This window comes from Gasterosteus aculeatus, chromosome 4 (assembly GCF_964276395.1).
Source record: "Gasterosteus aculeatus chromosome 4, fGasAcu3.hap1.1, whole genome shotgun sequence".
Taxonomy (NCBI): Eukaryota; Metazoa; Chordata; class Actinopteri; order Perciformes; family Gasterosteidae; genus Gasterosteus; species Gasterosteus aculeatus.
In genome coordinates, this window is record NC_135691.1 from 32,910,114 (window position 1) to 32,931,326 (window position 21,213).

Here is a 21,213-nt window from a genome sequence, read left to right on the forward strand (position 1 = left end):
CGCGTCTGCCCTGCAACCGTTACAGACAAAAAAAACACACGCGGGCGAGAAGGAAGCGGAGCAAAATCATCGCCGCCTCTTGCAAAGATGGATGCCCGCTGTCATTTTGTGTCTTCTACGTGCAATAATTGCAAGCGCACATTTGATGGGTGATCATTTGTTAACAACGTGTTATACTTTGCGGCAAACAGAGCATCGTCATCATGTACTTTTTAAGGCGGTTGTCACCATTGACAGAAATATTCAAGAGTTTTAAACTTCCATGTTCCCCAGATGCCGTAACAATAAAGTGTTTCTTTAATTGGCTGCTGCTACTGTCATCTCATCTGGGTTGTATCTCGTCAAAGCTGCAAGCTGCTTTTCTCCAAATGAGTTCATTTGCTATTGCAATTCGACCCTTTTCTTAATTTTAATTACTTTGACCTTAATGTGGTTGGTCAACTGGGGCGTGACATTATTTTCTTTTAGAAATTCTTCTGCAGTTCTAGCTATTCTATTCTATTAAAAAAGAAAACTGAAAACAAGGTGGAGCTTTACATTAGCAGAGAAACATTTGGAGGAGGCCTAATGTTGTTTGCGGTACTCAAACAGATTACAGATGGAGCCCGGGGAGCGGAGTGCATGGGGAGGGGTGTGCATGGGGAGGGGTGTGCATGGGGAGAGGGGTGCATGGGGAGAGGGGTGCATGGGGAGCGGTGTAGGGAGGGGTGTGCATGGGGAGCGGTGTGCACGGGGAGGGGTGTGCATGGGGAGAGGGGTGCATGGGGAGCGGTGTGGGGTTAGGGTGTGCATGGGGAGCGGTGTGGGGAAGGGTGTGCATGGGGAGCGGTGTAGGGAGCGGGGTGCATGGGGAGCGGTGTGAATGGGGAGAGGGGTTCATGGGGAGGGGTGTGCATGGGGAGCGGTGTAGGGAGGGGTGTGCATGGGGAGGGGTGTGCATGGGGAGAGGGATGCATGGGGAGAGGGGTGCATGGGGAGCGGTGTAGGGAGGGGTGTGCATGGGGAGCGGTGTGCACGGGGAGGGGTGTGCATGGGGAGAGGGGTGCATGGGGAGCGGTGTAGGGAGCGGGGTGCATGGGGAGCGGTGTGAATGGGGAGAGGGGTTCATGGGGAGGGGTGTGCATGGGGAGCGGTGTAGGGAGGGGTGTGCATGGGGAGCGGTGTGCACGGGGAGGGGTGTGCATGGGGAGAGGGGTGCATGGGGAGCGGTGTGGGGAAGGGTGTGCATGGGGAGCGGTGTGGGGAAGGGTGTGCATGGGGAGCGGTGTAGGGAGCGGGGTGCATGGGGAGCGGTGTGCATGGGGAGAGGGGTGCATGGGGAGGGGTGTGCATGGGGAGCGGTGTGCATGGGGAGCGGTGCGGTTGAGCGGGGTTAGCAGACGGAGACGATCTTCGTGATGGAGGGGAGGCACGCACGGCTGCTCGACGGGCTCCAGACTGACGGACCGACAGGAGGAACGTGGGGCGACTCCAGAAGGAGGAAACCCCCTCCACTCCTCCCACGTGCGTCAGCCAGGGTCACCGGCACAGCGATCCTTTGGAATCTAAACGGCACGGAGCACCCGCATCTCCACCAGCACAAACACATCTCTGTCTGTCAGACGGTACCGAGGAGGGCTGGGGGGGAGGTCAGCGCGGTTGAGCGGCCCGACAGCTTGTCAACGCTGTTGACAAGCCGATGGATGGAACAATACCTCAGGGGGCCGCGGCTCCACTCTCCTGTTTATTAGCACATCATACTACTGCACTTAGACGTGCCCCAAACCGCCTGGACGGTTTGCTCTTCACGTAATCTGCCCGTAAAGCCTCTCCCACCTCCGAGGAGCAGGCTGGGATCTATACGCGCTGGTCGCCGGCGCTCGCTTGGCTCAAGGCGGCACGTTCGTTTTGTCAGCGCTGTGTGTCTTGGAGCAGAATGCGATCCCAGAGTCAACATTAACATTGCTTTTCTAGGGCAACGTCTTCATTATTGAGCCCCGGCATGGTGAAACAGACCATTACTGCTCCGGAGAGAGAGACAAAGAGCAAACACGGCAGCAAGAAGGGAAGATGGAAAGAGGGGAGCAGCGAGGATATAGGATGAGCAAAACGATTGGGAGAGCGTGTGAATGAAGGATGCCGGCATCGGGACGGAAAAGGAGGAGAGAAGTGACCGAATAAATCACGAGCCAACAGATAATTGGACAAGCTGCTCTCAAGGGGCGGTTGCAGGACCATGAAAAGTGACACCATTATTCGCAATTAACTCGGAGAGGAGAAATGGGTATTCCATTCCCATTGGATTAATTCCGTGGATGTGATACCTGACTAAGATGCTGGGCACAATTAATCTGTTGGGCCGCGGGAGGCGGTGGCATCGTTTAACTCGTACGACGGTGCCTCTACGGGGGGGAGGTGGGAAATATCTCGAGCTGAGAAGCGGAAAACGTACGAGATGATCACCGGCGGAAGACGCGGAGCCGTCGCCGCGTACGGACACTGACGGCGCTCGACTCCGTCAGTGTCCAATCAAGACAATGGATTGTTTTTTTCACCGTCTGGTTGGCCTTTTAGGGAGTCCCGTCCCACGTGGAGCACTAATTACAGCGGGAGTCATTAGGAATACGAGAGGAACCGAGATGCTCGGAAGCTCACCGGAGGCTGTGTCGGCTAACGGCCAAATAATCACATTTAAAGGCGCGGAGTTCTGCCGACCGGCAGAGTTTCTGTTTCAAACTAAGTCTTGTTGAAGCGTGAGGAAGGAAGCGCGACAAAAAGGTGTTTCTTCTTTCGCTGTGTCCAAGTGTCCGTTTTTCGGCCTCCGGGAGCCTCGCACACTGAATCCATCCCGCAGTCTGTTTGCGTTCCACTGACACCGTGTATTCTCTGGACTCTGTTGGCTGTCGTGCTCCTGTCAAGTCAAATAACAGCATTTCAGACACGGAGACACGGAGAGTCGGCTCACAGGGGGTGGGGGGGTGGGGGGGGGGTTGGAGAGGTTTTGTGAGGCTGGTTCCGGGGGGGGGTAAAATGCAAAAGGAGAAGCCCACCGAGCCACTCGACGCCGGCGAGCCCGGGCAGCCTAGAAGTGGTGCCCACGCTCCGTCTCGCTGGCATTTCTTTTAAAATGTCAAATCGTTCACCTGGAACGAGTTACACGGACCTACGGGGATCTTCTCTGAGAATGTCAAGCCGAGCTGCGCGTCCGTACAAAGCGTCGGGTGGAGTGGATGGAGAGGAGAGTCTGTTGGCGCCTCGTAGTGACCCCCCGGGGGGGAAGTGAGACGTCCAGGCCACTCGGCGAGCACACGTTTTCTTTCTTAAATAAGCCGGTCATGTTTATGCTTGGAAAGTACCTCCTGACCCCGTTTCTTGTAAATCTTAGAATAATAGTGTGTCTACATACTCCAGTGGTTTCTTTCTACGCCCCCTCGAGGCACCGCACAAGCGAGACAGTTGTCTTTTCTGGGGGTAAAAAGAAAGCAGACATTCACCAAATGTCATCAAACCAGAGAGGGGTCTTTACTGCCTCTGTCTGGGTTTTGTCTCACGTTAACTCTTTAACCGACAGAGAGGACGGAGCCAATAAATTGAGCCGACTGACCACATAAAAGGACACTGCAGTTTACGTGGTCTGATACCTGAGGCCTGGAGCTGAAACACGTAAATCAAATAACGACACCAGACGTTGATTGTCACTGGAGTTCATAATGCCTGTTTAGAGTCTATTTACCTTTGGATTTGATCCACAGCCTCCCAGACTCGCCTGTGTTTATCTGTGTGTACACAGTTTGGAGCTTTGCATAAACTCGGGGGCAGCTACAATCAGCTTTGATTTTGAGTGTTCTTTGTGCAGCTTAGCGCGGTAAAATAAAGAAAAGAAACGCTGCACAAACAAGTGTAACTCGCCGCGTTTTTCTCTCTACATTTTCCGACCCTCAAGCAAATGTTTTCTTATCTTTCACAACTGTGGCAATAAAGAGAAGGTCAGAGTTGATTTTGCAACCTTTCTTTATTGGAGTGGAAAGGAATCGAATCTCATAGCGACGCCTCAATGGAGGGATGCGTTTCCACGTGAAATTAATTTGAGGTAAACTGTTGTTGCTGATGTGAGGGGTCGGTTCAGTTGACCTGCGCTGGTCAAATTCTTTTGACATTTTTGGAAAGAATTATCAAGATTGTAGTTACAGAAAGCAATAAAGTATCTGTATTCACATTGATGACGGGGATTCAACAACCGCGAAGCTTGTTTTTTAGCGATGATCAAGCATCCGAAGCTGAGAGAACCTTCCGTGTGCTTCTAAAAACGGATATTTTACAATGCATATTTTGCAGAAGCTGTTTTATCTTCGGGCATTGGGTGATGGAAGGCAGATATTAAGGCTGAATGATGTGGAATCGTTATTAGACGAGACGTATTGAATATCAAGTTTTGCTCAAAAACTCATAAAAGGAAGTTGGCTACTTAGCGGCTAAAAGCACAGAAATGAAGAAAGTGAAGACGACTCTAAATCGTTGACCGTGCCGGGAAGCGTCGCCTGGAGATTATTCGCCGACCAGACGTTGTACTTGATCTCAAGCCGGCTGTCTCGAGTCCCATTAAATGTGTGAAACATTCCCGGATAAAGTACATTTTTTGGTTGTGCCGATTGTAAATTCAGAGAAGAAGATCGATACTAAGACCGCCGGCAGTAAACATTATTGGGCCTGTGGTGATGATAATAACAAATATGGATGACTTCTCCAAACGGGTGCTGGCACGGATGAACTGTGCAGTTCTCTCACTGGACCTAAAGGGCCACTATTCATGGATACGACTCCCTGCTGTGAATCCCTCCTTCATGCACCAATGTTTGGAACAAAATACATTTTTGATTTTGATGATCGAGCAAAAACTCAATGTGAAGTTATAAAAGGGATCCAAATTCCCCCCGAGGAGGTCACGTTAGTCCCAACCACATTTCGTGTCAATCCATCTATCCAAGAAATGTCCCCGAAAACTATGACCTCATCGTGGCGTTTGACAAAAAGCCAGCGGATTCATCCATTTTAAGCATCTTGCAGGCCGCCCAGTATTCGTTAAACTAATTTAGTTTGAACGAAAGTGTTGTACCGACCACCAGGACAGCCGACCGCGTCCAGACTGTACAGCAGCATGCGAGTACAAAGGGGGGACAGTGATTCATCAATGACGTCAAGTGCACCGTGCTTCCATTTGGCCATCGTTCCTGTTTATCCGGGCCGCCCTCTGCTTGGGACGAGAGTACTTTCAGTTGGACTCTCAGTGTCTATTTAAGTACACGTCAGCTGCCAGCAGCTCATTTATTTGCACTTGGATTAATGCTTTGCTACATTTCACACGACACAAACACTGCAGTGTGATCTGCATTAATTCTGCAAAAGGTCTAATTGGGATATCGCGGGTCATGCGTGTGCATCCGCGTCTCAAGTTCTCGCTCAAATGCTCCCCTCTCTCTGCTTTCGTTGAGCTACTTTTGTATTAGTGTCAAAGCCAAAGCTCCAGTCAAAAGGAGCAGTCTTTGTGAGCTTTGTCCCCCGGAAAAAAAAAACCCAAACGCCCTTCCTGTTGGCTAATTGCTTGTTAGTGCTTGTGGCCCGCGAGCAGAAAGAAGTCGCACAGGGCTACTTCAAACACGCCCACGCAAGCAGCATCTGCAAGCAGCACAGTCAGATACGAGGGCGCGCTGTCACGCCGGTTCCATTTACAACATTCAGCCGGCGTCTTCCCCGCAGCGAAGGAGGAAATGAAATTGAAACCTCAAAGGTACTTTCATACCTTCCCTCTTTCTTTCCTTTTTGTCGACAACACCAAACTTGAAAATGTGTTTTAATGTGTAAACTGTCGTTCACATATTAACCCGAATTCTTCTGTCACGTCTTAATATCTTCAGTCACAGCGGGATCGACCCCCGCCGACCATCAACCGTTTCCTTTACCGAAAGGCCGATGAGACCGGACAGAGCGTTCGCTTTTATGCATCGAATAATACTGGGATGTTTAATTTGGAGCTGCCAAAAAAAAAACTAAAAATCCACCAGCCGCCACTGATCACGCCGTAGCCAGAGCTCGAAGTAACCTGCTTTAATTACCGAGTGCTGAGGTTTACAGTAATTAAGAGCAGAGAATGGCTGCCTGAAATTATTGCTGGATGAGCGAGACTGAGGAACACCTGAGGCCTTTGCAAGCAGAGAACATTCAAAGGCATCTCCGGAGATACTGAGGGCATAACTGCTGCAGCAGCTGTCTCAACTGGGCTGCTGTTCAGATTTTACCAATGACATGAAATGAGTAGTTGTGCCGTGTCGGCGTTGAACAGAGACAAACACGGCCGGGATGAAAGGAGTATCTAGCACTTCAAGTTGCCGATCCCAGAGAGGATTTGCAGCCTTGATTAACACAAAAGAACTACTCACACGCAACAGTGATGGAGATGCAAGTGACTTCTGAAAGCTGAAGGTTTTTGTTGCCGCCTATTAAAAGCCTATTTTATTGACCACCACAGACACTGCACTCAAATATGTCTGAATTTTAGTCCAAGACCGCAAATGCCTTCATAAGGTAATTTACCAATTCTGAAAAGGTTATTTTAAAAATCTTTGGTGGCCTAAAAATATCTTTACAAACACATTAAAAAACAATGGCTCAAAAAACAATATCGTGCCGGAAGAACAATTAGGCGACGACCAAAATGATAAACCTTAGGTTTCTATTGTCTGTTGTTGAAATCACAATAAATCCCAGTATCTGTGGACAATAAATGCTCCCGAATACGGCGATAGCTTGGGATCTGCAGATACAGCAGGTCCCAGAGCGACACGCATTCAGACACCACATGTTTGGCCCAAACACACCACAGACCTCACGGAGCTGCCGGGATGATTGCAGAGAATATATATTATACGAGCGATTACATGGTCACTGCATCTATTTGTATGTTGATGAAATATGCTGGCACAATGCAGTTTAGCAGAGCTCAGTCCATTGATCCCAGATGTGTTTTTACAAATGCAATTACACAGGTTTGTTTTGTCTCACTCTTCACTGTCTGCTAGATGATGACCTTAAGGAAGCATCTCCCTTCCCTTCTAATCAATGGCACATCTTGTGGTGCTTTAGTGGCACTTCATATTGTAAAGCCCCGCAATCACTCAGCATCTGATACGCAGCAGAGCTAAAGGCTACGCTAGCCATTTGTCCCACTGGCCGAAGGTACGGCATCGGCGTGTGGAAATCTGCATCCTCCGAACACAGTTCACGTTCAGCTGGTGAAACCGAACCGTATGTGTGAGTCAAATGCATCCTATCAGTGGTTCCCTCTGGCTCAACCTCCGTCCAACCATCCGTAGCCTACAAACAATTGGTCCCTGCATGTTCCCTGTTATGTAAAACCCCCGTCACAGAATCTCTTTTCATCTCACCCCAAAAAATGTCTACACATTAGCGGAGCCAATCTTTTGTTTCTGCTACATTACACCTTCATTCAACAGCCAGGCGATGGACTCCCCGGCTCGTCCGCACGGCGCCCGGAGTAACATTTTTAATTGCGGATAAAATGAATACGTGTGTAATGATGAAAAAAGGACAGCGATTAGAACAGGAGCTCAGTGCAAATAGATGAGCCGACTGCGGTTGAAAGCGTGATAATCAGAGATTCCTTTCTGCGTGTGCCAGCTACACGGCTCCACTAATGTGCAGCCGAGAAGCTGGTGTCCGTGGAACGAGGCGCCCCGCGGGCTAAATTTAACTTTTTACAAAAGCAACCTTGACTCAAACGCTCGTCCACAGCTGCCAACAACAGATTCAGAAATAGGTTTGCATTCATTGTAGGTAGCAGCGTTGGCATGAGCCGCATCCTCTCTGCTTCGAAGTGTGAACAAGTTTACCCCTTCTGCGTCTGTGTGTGTGTCTATAAACATTTAGCTAGAATAAAGCAGTGATTTACATGAAAATAAAACAGCACTCAATTGAGGAACGTGCCTCCCTGTGTCTGGTTTTCACCACAGGCCACGTGCATCCCTTTTAGACGGGATCATTTGGTTGTGGGTTCTTAAAACGTGGGAAGTCGATGACAGATATTCTCCTAAGATGTGTCACTTTGTTGACATCGGCATTAACCAACGCGAATATAATCGTGCAGGCGATACGCAAATCATACGCAAGTCAATGCTGTCACAGTGGAGCAGATCGACACCGTGAGTAAAAGCGATGCACAGTCCATGACGTCTGCATCTCTGATAAGAAGAGAAAATATGATGAAATAAGGAAGCCCCCCTGGTTGACTGGTCGGCTATGATGCATCCAAACCTCATCAAAGAGGATGAAAAGTGAGAAAGGGAACAAGTCTGCAAAACTTCAGCAGCATTGACAGAGCAGAGCAGTGACACGACACTTTGGGGAGATTGGGGGAATTATGCAGCCTTATTTAGGATCTTAGCGTGTTTGGTGGATGCGAAAGGTTGTGAAAGTGCACGGAAATGTTTCTCAAACCTTGAATGATACAAATGAAGCAAATTAGCCACAATGGCCTAACAAAGAGAACTGATTGTTTCACTGGATAATACCGTTTTCTACAATCGATAGTATGATTATAGTGTGATGATGTTGAAAGGACCATTCCGTGATTTTTATTCATGCGTAATGAAATGGTTCTGCTCCTTTTGTTTTGTGATTGTCATCAAGACTTTGTGTCTTTTTTTGTGGGTTTGAAGTTGTGTTTCCTGTTAAAAAAACATTGTCAAGAATCTTTACAGCCCAACAAACGTCTCAGCTTTGCTTGTCAGGTGGTGAAGCAGATGGGACCCAGTCAAGATCAAGTATCCACCTAAGATAAATCTCAAATCATCTGATCAGTTTGACATGCTGAGATACGAAATTTAAATGACTTTTTCCAGATGGGCAACCAGGCGTTATTCTCCACCCAAACATAACAGAATCCTCACTGAACCCTTCACTTGTGTCAAAAACGTTGACGCGTTAGAAACGTCCTAATGGATTCCTGGCAAAAGCAAAATGCAGATAGATCATCTCCTCCCCCACAGGCTCGGAGTCCTTGTTGGAGATCTGCATGAATGTGCAGGGACAAACGCGGCGTCGACCGACATAACGTGACATTCGTAGACGGCGAGGAGGACATTGGTGCTTTTTGTTTAGCTGCCATCGAGGCCCAGCACTCACTCGCACCGTGCACAACGAAATGAGATTCAAATTTCTGCACAGGCGAACTGTATCTGCAGCATTATTTAAGATCATCAGCAATACACTTCCATAAATACCTTGCAGACAATATCACATTATAAATACACCTCTCAAATGAACTGTAGCTCTCTATCAAGCAGGCTAATGTATATGTTGGGGAATACTTTGTGTAGAAATAATTACCAGTAGTTTTTGATTTTCCTTCTCGGGTAACACTTGAAAATCACTTTTCATAGTTTCACAAGCTCTTCTGACGCAGAATGATGTCAGAGTGAAGTAAATTATCCCAAACTAGCAGCTACCTCCATCCATCACAAGTGGCTCCTCGTCCCACAGCACTGGTTAATCCGGGCGGACGACAGGAGGAGTAGAGATTTACGCTCCCGCCTTTCATTCACACAGACGTTACCAATGGGAGTTGATCTTCACCATGGTTCAAAATATAAGATGCGCAGCCCAAAGAAGCGCAATAAATCACAGATTTATCGTTTGGACATCGAGTTATCCGGCAGAGGACGTGCAACAAGCTCCTTGCGTGATTTGGGAGATTCACTTGCGCGTGAAACCCCCAAAATCACACTATCTGAACCAAACCGACCGATCTCGAGTGGCGCCTCTGCGCAATATGGACGCGGCTGCGACGCTAAATCCGCTCTGATTACATGCGTCGATCTCAATGCACATCATCTGGGTTTTTAATTGGTATGAACACACATGAATCAGAGCATGCAAAACGCGCGTTTTTCCATTCGCTGAGCAAACACATTGAAGTCCAGACAAGAGAGCAATCTAAATCTCAGCGGGTTAGAGGATTAGACATCGTTTTCTTTTTGCAGCAAAGATGAAATATTCAAAAGAGGAAAACTGCGGAGAAACGCGCTGCTTTATGGAGGCGTGAATGAAAGGACACGGAGGGCGCTTTTTATCCAACGCGCAATGAAGTGCCATGAGCGCGCACACGTCCCCGCTAGACTGGCTTTTCTTTTTAGATAAATCACAAAAGAAAAGACTGGTAGCAAATATGTTGTGAACAATCCCGAGAAAGGATCCTTAAAAGATATTCAGATATTTTACGAGGCAGCGCACGGTCACCAATTTGTTGGGTTGGAAAACTAAACTGTATCCAACGACACTATCACTGACGTAATTTCATAATGAGACTATTTCTGCTGGAGACATTTCGTTGAAATGAACTCCAATAAAGTTCTGAAATCCTTTGCTTCCAATATGCGCAATATGGCACACACAGACAGCCGTGGATCATGCGTAAAACATTTGGCTGTCTTTGCGCTGCCCGTGCAAAGCTCCAACATGCAACCAGATGTTGGCTAATATTTTATCTGATTTTGCGCAGGCATCGATTATTTTACAGTGACCTGAGGTTTCTTTGTTGTTTTCAATCTTCGTGAAAATAAAGTTACAAAATCGACCCTACTAATATTACTGAACTGACAGCGGGCCTTTTTACGCGCGGGGTGACCATGATACATTTCTCTTCGGTTAAGAGACAGAAGTTCGATCCCTAATCAACAATTATTCCCTTCCGTCGAGCAAGATACCTGAAGCAAATCCACGTCTCCTCTTGCTCAGCCACCGCACGAACCAACACTTCATACATCGCGGTGTGGGAGAGCGAAACAAACCTGCTTGAAAAATAGCGATTCCTTTGATTTTTTTTTCTCTTTTTGTTTAAACCAAGAAACAGCTTCGAGTTCACACGGGAGGTGGAAGACGTCACTCAGGTATCGGCTCACCTGCTTTCACGCTGTCATGCTGGTGGCGTCTTTTGGTCCGCTTCATCGCTCCGTGGCTGCATGTCTGAGGACATGCTTCTGGAGACAGACTTTGGAGACGAAACGCGCCGCGGCTGTAAGGGAGACAGTGGGAGGGTGGGGGAGAAGTGTGACGGCATGAGTGTGTGTGGGAGAGAGAGAGAGAGAGAGAGAGAGAGAAAGAGAGAGAGGGGGAGAGAGAGAGAGAGAGAGAGAGAGAGAGAGAGAGAGAGTAACAGGGAGGTTGCAAGAAAGAGAGACATAGATTGGCACTTTAACAATAACGACCGTCGTTATTTGCTTTTTAGACCAACTGCGTGTCCACAAACGTGTGGTTCTGGGTATAAAATGGCCCAGAGCCTTCAGTTGCATTATTTAAACTCCGTGTCAGCGAGCTCAGACACAACTAATTTGCATAGGAATTCAACGCCTATTAAGTAAAGCAGTGATGCTCTTTTCACATTCATTCAACACGAGGCTAATTAACTGGGACTCATTATTATTTAACCTGCTGGTAGAGAACGAGATTTCGACTGCAAAACTAAGGGAACTTGGGATGATTCCCATTAAAAAAATATGGTCCGATTTTACTTTCAGCACCGAGGACAGCGCCTAGTCTGTAAGGAGACAAAAAAAAGTTGTCACGTTGTTTGCAGATTTCCCCTGTGAATCCAACGTTGTGTATTTTGAGGGAACGCTGTACTTCATGTGACATCATCCTCTCCCATGCAGGCTGTTAAAACCACCAAACCAAAGTCTCCAAAGTCAGTGTTCATTCTCATTTCCAGGGGGAAATCCGTCAGTGGGAGGGAGACGAATCAGTTTCTAGAGTATCTCGGAGCAAGACAAAATAAATCACCAAACAGTTCCACGTAATTAAAGACACTTCTGGAAACTAATTCTAAATGGAAACAATTAAAACCAGGCAATTAAGAGAAATGAGAAATGCGTGATTTCCCATTTGTTCCTCCTCTCTGTGTCCCCAGTTCATGGCCCCCCACAGGGAGCCTGTTGATCATCAGAACACATGGAGACCTGCTCGTCCTCACGTTGTATACATTGTCCCTCCCCTCCGGTGACAGCCTTTTATCATAACCCAGCGCCACTTATAGAGATTTGTCCCTCTAACACGCAGAATTCCTTACGAGGCTGCATTTGAGAAAAAGACTTGACCATATTTAGTATTTACTTTTTAAACATGCAGCAGAGCCAAGATTGTGAGGGGAAAGAAACAGAGGATGGGAATGTTTTACTGACATCTACTGGGGAAATACACTTTAGAAAGAATCTCTCTTTGCATGTCTGCGTGTTTGCCTCTTTTCCTCCAGGTCTGCTCACCACGTGGATGGACAGGCAACACCAGCTCTATTTTAATGAATATACCTCCTCCGTCTCTCCTCCACACTCGATCTCCTGACGCTACCCCTCCAGATTTCGTCCCGTCACCATTAGCAGTTTTATAAGATTTGAAATTTGAAAGAGGAAAAAAAGAGAAGCCGTCAATTAAAATGTATCATGTTGCAGTGGTTTGTGAAACACATACTGCACCTGAATTATTTAACAATGTGGCTCTTGTAGCAGATGAGCAGTATTGGTACGCTGAGGTTGCACACAGGGGGAAGAAAATGATAATAAGATAAAAAAGCGTTTGTTTTTTTCATCTGGTGAGAGATGTCCAGGCGCAGTTTTACATATTTTAACTTTGAGAGATTAACGGCCCATGTGAATTCTCCCGCCTGAGCCAACAAACATGTTGGGTGACCCCAAACGCACTGCTATGGTTCTTCCTGTGCACAATACACGTGAGTCACCGTGCGCGGCGTGCTGCTCGCACGTTGCACACTGGATGCACCTGTCTCCCACTGATGAAGGGGGGAGCCTTAAGTGCATCGCAGTCAGCTGAGGCGAACCCGGTTTTTAATGGACTCCCCGTTGCTACAAACATGGACGTTCTGAACGACAAGTCGTCTTCAGGTCTGCTTTTGCGGATGGAACAAAGTGCATCGAAGTGCATGTGAAAGATGTGAACGGTAATGCGTTTTCTTTCACAGGAGCGGGGAGCTGTCAAGGCTGCGGCGTGTGCTCCTGGTTCACCCCGTCGGAGCTGTAATCTTTGGGGTGTTTAGCTGAAGAAGCGTATCTCACAGGAAGAGCACAATGGAGCTCTTGGGCTTTATTCTGGTTCAACCTCTTTGACAAATAAGTGTGCAAAGATATGATGCCTCCTGGTGAAGCACTGCACATGAGATCATTGATTTCTTACCTGGGCAATGGTCCAGAGAGGCGGGGGGGGGGCAGCTGTAATCAGTTTTCTCCTCTTTTTGCTAGATTGTTGTATTCAATTTGATCATTTTGCTTATGAATCCCAACTCTGTTTGCATTAACTCCAGATACATGAGGTCAGATGCTTTATCTTTACAAAGCAACAGGTGTTTGCTTGTATTACTGCTCTGAATAACTATATAAAGACGTTGTATGTGATAATATCTATTGCCGTTTACTCCGCCCCTAAAGTCATTACAGTAAAAGTAAAACATCTGTTTGTCACCTTCCTCATTGTTTCACTGATTCAGGTGCCCTGTCGTCAGACATCCGCTTTCTCTGGGTGCATATTGATCGTTGGACTCACTCGTCAATCATTGCGAACAGCTGTCAGGCAGCTTTGACTAACTGTTAAAACCCCTGAAGAGCCACCTGACTGAGCAGAAGGATGAAACAGTCCCGTTTGTGTCCTGAAGCCAACGCGGGCTTCTTTTGTAAAAGTCCTCTGGAGCTCCGCTAGCGCGGCGCCGACGTTTGAAGGATGCATCCTTTTGTCTCACGGGTAAGAGGATGGCCCCCGAAAATATGAGACGTCTAAAACCTAAACGATAAAGTTGCGTCCCACGTCCAGTGGAGTCCCGGATCGCAAAGTCAGGTGACCGATCCGGAGTGGAACCGAAATATTCTCAATCAGGTTCGGCAAGTCACCGACAGGCCGGTCACACGATTCTCTCAGGCAGAAGCAGTGCACGGATCAATAGGGAGGGAAGGTGATTGTACCTGCATTCAACCGGAGAGGACAATGAAACAGCGACTGCAGACTAACCCTTCTTTTTTTGGGGGGTTTGTTTCAAGAGATTCAACTCTCAGTCTCTGCCACCTGTCTGCTAATTCTCCCTGTTCTCTTGTTTACAGTTTGGAACCGAGTTTGTACGCGTCAGCGTTTAGAAGCATGTTCCACCGGCGTCGGGTGACCTGCCTATTAGTCTTTGTGCTTGTCAGTGCCATTAGCATGAAGAATTCGCCGCTTCAGCATTTATCCGACCCACTGGGTGACACGCGTTGCGCGGAAATGATCCGCGAGTAATGAATGTGAAAGGTGTCCCCAAAACATCAGCATCCGATTCCGGAGGCCCCCGTTAGCGGCAGAAGAGCTTTTTAGCGGTTTAGCTGGTCGTTTTGGGAATACACCACGAGATGCCCTCCTAAATCCCACACAATGCTCCTTTTCAATGTCATGGATGATAAATCCATTCTAATCTGAGCTAATAATCTAATCTGAACACCTGTTGCCCGTGTGGACGTCGCCAGTGTGAAACATGGGCCTTCCGGTACATTTAAAGCTCTCTAATAGCACTGACTGAGCTGCGTTCTGCCTGATTATAACACTAATGCCACAAAATATCCAAATTATCATGTTGGCAAATGATGTTGCTTTTACGACAATTACCTAAATTACACATATTATAAACTAAGTGATGTATTTATGCAGCTAAAAACAGCTCGGCCACCTCAGGATTCCATTTAGTCAAAATGAAACTGACAAATAGATCAAAAAGCATCAAAACCTTTCCAGCAGTCACTGAGTTTGAGGTTTCAACTGTTTGAGTCAACCGGGGATAATTAATCAGCGTTGTTTGGGTCTCTGATTGACCACATGCAGCAATCATCGAACATCTATCATTTTTGGATCAGCTTTTCATCCATAAACGCTTTAAAGTGCAAGTTTGGCGGCTAAACATTACAAACACAATCCTTTGGTGTTAAAGGAGTGACGACTTTGACCTTTTCGACCTGCAGCCATCCACCCACCTTTCACTAAGCCACTTACATCTAACGTCTGAATCTGTGGAAGCAGTGAAGAGAATAAGGGAGATTTTCACATCAGTTCCATAAAATAACGCATCTGCACCCTGAATCCGGTTGTGCACCCATTTCTGGTCAGAAAAGTTAATCTGCAAATATTGATCGGGCAGTCTAGTATTTAAGAATGAATTCATACTTCAAGCCCAGATTTCCTCTCCACATGAAGACAGGTGATAACATAAGATAAGATAAGAGGTTTATCTATGAGGTTAATTTCCCTCAATCCGGGATCCTCTTTTGAATCTCTCCAAATGGATTCATTAGCAATTCTTTTCAATTCTTTTATAGTGTTGTAATTGAGGGTAATTAAGTGAAGTGATGGCATTAGTGGACCGGACGGACAAAGCATCAAAACCTGTGCTCGGGGTGTAGCATACATGAATATGTCATTAATGGTGACACTCAAGAATAAACCCGCAACCTCTTATTGTGCTGAAGCTTCAGATGAGCAATGTGTTCATTTGCCTGAAATGCTTTTTTGTTATTTAGATAAGTGGGATAATTGGAGTGGAGGTGAATGGCGTATCAGAGTGCAGATGTGCGATAGAGCTTTTGTCGAGACCAGCAGGGTCAGGAACCCCGTGTCACGCCTCGGGAGGACCTCTCCACGGAGACACGGAGCAGCTCCACCCGCCGCAATTAAAGTGAGAGGACGCGTTAACGCCGTCGTCTTCATGTTGGCGTGTTAAAGGGTCAGTTCACACGCTCCTTCCCGCCAGCCTTTTATGGTGCTGAGACGTGATTTCCTTTTTCAGATACTCATCGCCTTCATATTAAGTTTATTAGAATGCTCATTATAAGTCTCCTGACGTTGTCCACACTCACCTTCGCTGCTGCAGCAAAGCAGGAAGAAGAAAAGCCTCTCGTCTCAGAAACGGGCCGCCCACCTGTGACAGCCTCTAAGGGGCCGTAAGAGGACACGGCGCTTGTGTTGGTGCGGAGTTTAGCCTGCATGCGAGTCAACCCCCCCCCGACTACGCCGCAGTGACTCACCGAGACAGTTGTTTTGATTTAGAAATGCACAGCAAGAGGCAATTTGGCCTTTTGCTACTCGGAGCTGAGAGAGAAATACCTCGGATTACATGTTTCAAACCTGTCCGATTCGGGCTCATAATGGAAGCTCTGGCCTCACTGGCGGGCAGGGGGTGTTTTAAAGTGTGTTTTATTATTCCCCCTGTCCTCGTCTGTCTTTTAAATTGTCTCCCGCTTAGATAGGGCGGTGCTATTTTATACAGAGACAACTGGAAATTACGACGATGACCCAGGAGAAGTGAAATGGCTGATGAAGCAAAGCCCAAAAGGGAGCTGTGAGTGAACATGGTCTAATTATCAGTTCGAGATGATTAGAGCAAAAAAAAATGCTCTGTGACAAAAACTTTTTTGCACAGTTTCTCTTCATGCAAAATGGGTGCAAGCAGCAGCTGCAGCTATTGTCATTGGAGTGTTAAATAATTTAACATCTAATAAGAATCTTTTCTTTCTGAGCAGATGTGCACACTCTCGTATTTGCTCCCGTCATTAAGTCACAATCCCCAAATTCAGAGTGATTTGGTGGGAAATGGCAGACGCTTCCTTTATGGGATTTCTTAATTCGTCTTAACCATCTGCGACTCGGAGCTGTGCCGCACGCACGTCGTCGAGCGGCTTACCTGGTGTTTGCGAGACGAAACTTGACTCGGCACGAGCTGTCTCACTCTCGTAATCAAATCTGACCCGCGATGAGCTCCGTCAGTCGGGGAGACCGCAGACAATCAGGTGGAGAGCGAGGGCGGTCGGGAGAAGGTGGTGGACTTTATTGGTGCAAATCATGAAGGACTGCGCGGTAAACTGGTGCTAGATCAAAGATGCTCAGCCAAGCGTGGCTCCCTTTGTCTCTAAATAATAAGGAATTGAAATTGATTATGCCAAGTGGAGCGAGACAGCGTTAAAGGAAATTGGAAAGTATTGCTGTGGAAAAGGGGGAGGTGGGGGGGGGGCACTTAGCCCTGTGAGCGTGTGGACCCTGTGGTGATGGTTCATCTGTGATGATACGTGCCTTTCTTTGCTGGAAGCCTCCCAGAGAAAGACGGCAAAGATCACATCAGGTAAACAACAAAGTATGGTTCAAGCACGTTTTGGCCAAAGTTATTTCCAACAACTCCTCCTATATGACAATAACCTGAATGCCTGGTTGTGTAGGTCGATGGGAAAGTGACAACTTCTTACTTGATACTCATTCCTTCGGTGAACATTATAAACATGAGTTGATGATGCTCGCTTAGTGAACTGCGGCCCCGTTTCGTGTGGCTTATCGTTACCACGGTGACCAGCAGGGCTGCAGGACTGCGCCACTCATTGCGTAATGGACATAACCCTGTCCCATCACATGACCAAGCTCCAATCAACATTTAAACTCCTAATTAGCCAATTCATTGAAGTAATATTCCGCAATGGTCACTGCATTTGTTCCGTCTTCTTCATGTGTCACGTCCGTAGTTAAGTTCCTCCGTATGGACAACGGCAGTCTAACTGACAAGGGGCCTGTCGAGGATTGCTGGCCGGTGCCGCGGGCCGAGTGTAAACCCCCCCGCCGTGATGACGGTAATGACTGACCACCACGGGGAGAATGAGCCTTTTTATTTCACACTAATTACACTGTAAATTTGAGTGCCAAGTTAAGTATCGCCGACCAAATCTAAAGGGAAATTACGCGGTGTAATTAATTAATAATCCGGGAGATGGTCAAGCGCTACATTCTACATTCACGCCTAGATTTTAATTCTATAGGATTCGGTTATTATCACCGGGACGGTTTAATAGCAAAGGATGGAGGGAGTGGAGGGTAGGGGGGGGGTGGGGTCGCCAGTCACGTCTTGTCTCCTAAATCACTAAGTGGTCTGTCTACAGTCTACACGTGGCATTGGTGATAAGGACGCTGCAAAACAGACACCCTTCAGAATGCGAGACAGCGTCACACTGGGTGCTAATCCTTGTTCCGTCCAGGCGTGAGGGGAGAATTTAGCTCCCATGTGTGACTCCAGATGCCCCGTCGGCCCACAGAGGCTGCTGCCGTCAATAAGTTTGCCGTGGATGTGCGCGAGCGAAAAAAGGAAAGGAAGAGAATGCCGATGATTACGAAGGTGCACCGTAGGAGTCTAACGATGTCTTTGAACAGCTCATCGCGAGTCCCTGCAAGAGGAGAGGAGGAGAGGAGAGGAGAGGAGAGAGGAGGAGAGGAGAGGAGAGGAGAGGAGAGGAGAGGAGTGGAGAGGAGAGGAGAGGAGGAGAGGAGAGGAGAGGAGAGGAGAGAGGAGAGGAGAGGAGGAGAAGAGAGGAGAGGAGGAGAGGAGAGGAGAGGAGAGAGGAGAGGAGAGGAGAGAGGAGGAGAGAGGAGAGGAGAGGAGAGAGGAGAGGAGAGGAGAGAGGAGGAGAGAGGAGAGGAGAGGAGAGGAGAGGAGAGAGGAGGAGAGAGGAGAGGAGAGGAGGAGAGGAGAGGAGAGGAGAGGAGAGAGGAGAGGAGAGGAGGAGAGGAGGAGAGGAGAGGAGAGGAGGAGAGGAGAGGAGAGGAGAGGAGAGGAGAGGAGAGAGGAGAGGAGAGAGGAGGAGAGAGGAGAGGAGAGGAGAGGAGAGAGGAGAGGAGAGGAGAGGAGAGGAGAGGAGAGGAGAGGAGAGAGGAGGAGAGAGGAGAGGAGAGGAGAGAGGACAGGAGAGAGGAGAGGAGAGGAGAGGAGAGGAGAGAGGAGGAGAGAGGAGAGGAGAGGAGAGGAGAGAGGAGAGGAGAGGAGAGGAGAGAGGAGAGGAGAGGAGAGGAGAGGAGAGGAGTGTTGACTTGAAAACAGCCAAAACACTGACTGGAGGAGAGAGGAGAGGAGGAGAGGAGAGGAGGAGAGGAGAGGAGGACAGGAGAGGAGTGTTGACTGGAAAACAGCCAAAACACCGACTGTGACATTTTATTTCTGGCACACCGGAGGGATGAAGCAGTTGGATGACACCGGCAATGACTGGGACTCGCAAAAGAGAGCCGCGGTGATGACGTGAATATGACATTTTATATCTGAGTGTAATGATCAAAAATCAAAACCCAACGAGAATTTTAGGAATTTAACTGCATCCTGTAGATTATTTAGTGGTATTGGACACTACCATCACACTTAAGACCTTTTACCCCACTATAAACCACCAGGACTAAAGCACCTCCTCAGTACCAAAACTCCGCTGCCACTTTAAATGCAGCACTTTTTAGGTTCTGCCAAACCGGGCGGGAAGAAAAGGAAGCATTTGAAGGGAGGCTCTGCGAGGGGTGACAACTCTGATGGCTTTTCTGAGACATGCAGAGAGGAGGGTGAAGTGCTCATTGTCTCATGAGTGAGCAGCGTTTCCCACGCGTCGCCGGGACGTCCTCACCTCCGACGCGGCTGACGGTTACCATTCGTCACTGTGCACGCGGGGTTTAAGAACGCCAGAACCACACGGAGGCCCGGTGCGTGGTTGCACAAGAGCTATTCACCCGTCCGCCAGTGGATCACCAGTGTTGGCGTGTCGTTGCATGAGACACGATCCCCATTAATAACAATGACTCCATTCCATCCTTGTATCTCGCAATCGGATGCTGAAAAAACCTTTTCTTGTCCAACCGGCCGTTTTGAAGAAGTTTGCTGTGCATTGTGAAAAGATAAAACCATGAATGTTTAAAGTGATTCTAATGAGATGCTTACTTTCGTGAGGCACTTTAATGGTCTCTAAGTAATATACGGCCGGTCAAAAGGTTGAAGCCGACGCGAGCGCTTGAGAGAAAGTCGTTACTCTGGTAGCGAGCTAATTGGTGGCGCGATGTCTCTCGGTACATTTCCAGCACTTACCCTTCCTCATTTCCTTTTTTCCTTTCTGTCAGCGATGTCCTGTTTTTTTTTCTTATTTTTCCTCCTTTGTCTTTGTGTTTCATGCTTCTTCTCTTTACCTCGTGGTCACCCGTAACCGACTGTGCTTCCTGCAGGAAACAGACACAACTTGGCTCTTAATGAGCTTGTGCGGTGATGGGAAGCCCCCCCCCCCCCCCCCCGCCCCCCCTCCCATCAATGTTTTAAATGGTTGTAAACACAAGGATTTTGTTTGCGCCGGGATCGGCCCGAGAGCGAGATAACGAGACACGGCGACTTTGTGCTTACTCTGCAAACCGCTCACGGAGATGAAGTCAGGTCAGTGGATGCTGGACGCACTGGGAAGAGGCGCCACGGATCGATCGCGTTCACGCTTCCGCTGGCAGCGTTGGCCGTTTCTAAAGACGTGCTGAGATGCTTCTCGGAGCCTAAACGGGTCGATAACGTCACTTGACTCCATGTCTTCTACCACGTAGGTCTATTATTCTTTAAAAAGGAGCATTTCATCATTCGTTCACTTTCAACCAACTTAGTTTGTGCATTTAATAATAGGGCTTAGTATCTTTTCATTAAAATAAACGTCTATTCTGGAGCTCAGCGTAGACTGCCCGTGTCTTTTTATTACTTTACATTTTTCATAACAACCCATTCACGTCCACCAGTATGTTTAGCGTTTCCCCCCCCCCCCCATCCTTTCCCTATTTGTATTTTAACCAGCGTCTGACTCACTGAGCTGCATGTCCATTCTCACAATGTGAGGAATCTCATTGCTTTTTATTTGAATTCGACGTGGGGGAGCGCGTTGATTGTATTCAGCCTGACTGCAGGGAGTCCACCTGGATGTTAATAACATCTTTGCATCATCTTCTGGTTCCATAACCAACGCGGCGGATGACTCACTCTCTCATTTCACCGATTATTCCTTTCGCATGCGCTCGCTTTGTATCTCACACGCTGTTTCTGAAAGTCCTGAACGGGTGGATCGCCGTGTCCCTCCGTGGGACGAAGCGCTGAGTTCTTGAGTAAATACATATTTCCAGCGTCGCGTTCAAACACAACGTTTCTTTCTTTCGCACTTTCGCTCGATGGTGATTTAATTTAGTCGTTGCTGCTGCCAAACCCTGCAAATGAAATGAAAGCAGCCGCTCTGTGGAGTTAATGCTAAGTGTCGCTTAACAAAAGGAGCCAACAGTCAATGTGGTCCAATTTCAACGTGTGGAACTCTCGCCTTCTTATCTGCACGCCCACTCGTCACACCTCTC

General features: G+C 47.9%; 1 protein-coding gene across 1 annotated transcript in view; it reads right to left on the reverse strand.

Annotated features, from left to right (window-relative positions):
- chrm2a (cholinergic receptor, muscarinic 2a) overlaps positions 1 to 11,083 on the reverse strand; it is a 53,458-nt gene extending 42,375 nt beyond the window's left edge. Inside the window, exon 1 of the mRNA XM_040175405.2 lies at positions 10,950 to 11,083. The gene's annotated coding sequence lies outside the window, so the exon portion shown is untranslated. The remainder of the gene's footprint in view (positions 1 to 10,949) is intronic.
- Positions 11,084 to 21,213: the final 10,130 nt, after the last annotated feature.